Source organism: Coptis chinensis, chromosome 3 (assembly GCF_015680905.1).
Source record: "Coptis chinensis isolate HL-2020 chromosome 3, ASM1568090v1, whole genome shotgun sequence".
In the NCBI taxonomy this organism is placed as follows: Eukaryota; Viridiplantae; Streptophyta; class Magnoliopsida; order Ranunculales; family Ranunculaceae; genus Coptis; species Coptis chinensis.
The window spans coordinates 9,337,528-9,339,427 of NC_141458.1; the positions used below are offsets into that span (position 1 = coordinate 9,337,528).

Consider the following 1,900-nt stretch of genomic DNA (forward strand, 5'->3'; position numbering starts at 1 on the left):
TACTTTTAAAGTATGCGGGGGTGAAAAAAGTTTGCATCAAACTTCATTTCATGTATCTTGCTTGGAAATACATGGTAGGAGGATTAATGCCTGGACTTGTTTACCGTATTTAGTTATATAACGACTTCTTAACATGGTTTTCAGCATTAGATTTATTAGTTGATACACCTGGACCTATTATAAATACATTCTTTTTTGTTTTAATGCTATGGTTTTTGTTCTTTATATTATTTTTCTTAATTCAATAAGTGTAGGACTTGTTTCACTATTTGTGGTTTTCAGGTTCCCTTCTTTTTTGGGGTAACTGTATTTGAAAAAGCTGCAACGAGTGTTATTCATTGGATATTAGAAGAACTGGACAACATCTTTTTCTAACAGATGCAGAGAAAAGGGAGCCTCCACTGCTTAGACGTATGGTAGATGATCATGGTGACCTACACTTCATGTATGTGAGAGTTGATTGTTTTTCTAGTTTTTTTTTGGTGGTTATGGGATTTTTCTCAGATTAAACTGTGTTAATTTATTCTATGAGTAGACTTTCATCTTGTTTAATTTATTTATAATTATTATGATTCAAGGTTTTAAGAAATGGGGCATCATTGTTACATGATTCTTTAAACTTAGTGCCTATTTTAATGACACGAAATGTTAAGTTATGTTAATCAAACAAATGAGGAGTTTGTATGAGGAGATTTAGCATGGGTGTCCTGCTCATGGTGTCCTGCTCAGGTCTGTGTACTATTTTTCGGGATATCTTGGATGATGATGTGCATCATTACTGTAGGAAACAACTTTTTATTTTAACTTCCATATTTGATATTTTCATTATGTAGGTGGTGGATGAGAAATGTGTGAGTAAGGACAGTAAACCCAAGAAAAAAATCAGCGAAAGAAATTCTTGTTCGAGTCTACGGGAGCATAGATAGTGAGCAGTCTCTGCGGTGTTTTACAGTTTTCAGTTGGATTTTGTGTTTGTACTGCTTGTAATAACTCTTGCTGTCTTTTAGCATGTATGTGGACCCTTTGAAATACCGAATTGAGTTAGAGAATGTGAGTATTGATGTTCTCTCGTATACCTTTTCATTTTATACTTTAGTTAAGTCATCTACTCTATTTTGTTGGTCTGAAACAAATTTGACTCTTTCCTAGTGGGAATTTATTTTTCAGACTCTTAAGCGATACAGTGGAAGTTATAAGGAATTGTTTCAAAACTATTTGGAGAAGGTATATTTCTTTTTGCACACTATAGGCGGGTATTGATTTTTGTAAGTCTCAAGAATTGATAACACAAGAAAAGAACTATAGATTTGTCTTATTACTTGGGGTTGGCACAGCGATGTTTCTCGATCCACTGAAGAAGAGAGTTTAGAAACACGAGGTTAGCTAATACTTTTTCTCAATTAGGGTGTCTATGCAGGTTTACTTGTAGAAACATCGTACTACAGTAGTCTCTAGACTGGAATGTAAGAGGGACATTCCATTTTTAGCTAGAAGAGAGCATATCAGTCTTTGTGAGAATCTTTACAATTGAACATCTTTCCACAAAGTATTCACCCGCAGTTTCATGTTGAAAATTGCTATTTATGAAGAACTTTTTGCATCTCGATCATTCCCAATTTATGTTTCACCCCTCACCAACACATTCATAAGCGGGACACCTGGCACATTCATGAGGTGACAAGTTTTGGGATGGAAACCCGTTTTGGAACCTCACATTCACGAGAAGCATGGCTTACGGTATTTTCCTTGACAAAGTTAATTGGCCGTGGATGTTACTTTTCTCATTTCAAAGGAATCTGATTGAAGCTTCCAACAAAGGAAACACCAAGGACAGATGCGAAAAGAAAAGCGAAAGTCCAGACCGATCCGGGACTTGTAAGTATGTTGGAATCTGATTGAA

The 1,900-nt window shown here is 35.4% G+C and overlaps 1 long non-coding RNA gene across 2 annotated transcripts; it reads left to right on the forward strand.

Annotated features, from left to right (window-relative positions):
• Positions 1 to 284: 284 nt before the first annotated feature.
• On the forward strand, positions 285 to 1,513 carry LOC147507780 (uncharacterized). 2 transcript variants are annotated; one of them, XR_015216235.1, is made up of 5 exons: positions 285 to 445; positions 834 to 925; positions 1,008 to 1,050; positions 1,168 to 1,224; positions 1,405 to 1,513. It is a non-coding gene; the product is annotated as an uncharacterized LOC147507780 (long non-coding RNA). The 2 variants fall into 2 exon arrangements; XR_015216234.1 differs by having other exon boundaries at positions 834 to 1,050.
• The last annotated feature ends 387 nt before the right edge of the window (positions 1,514 to 1,900 follow it).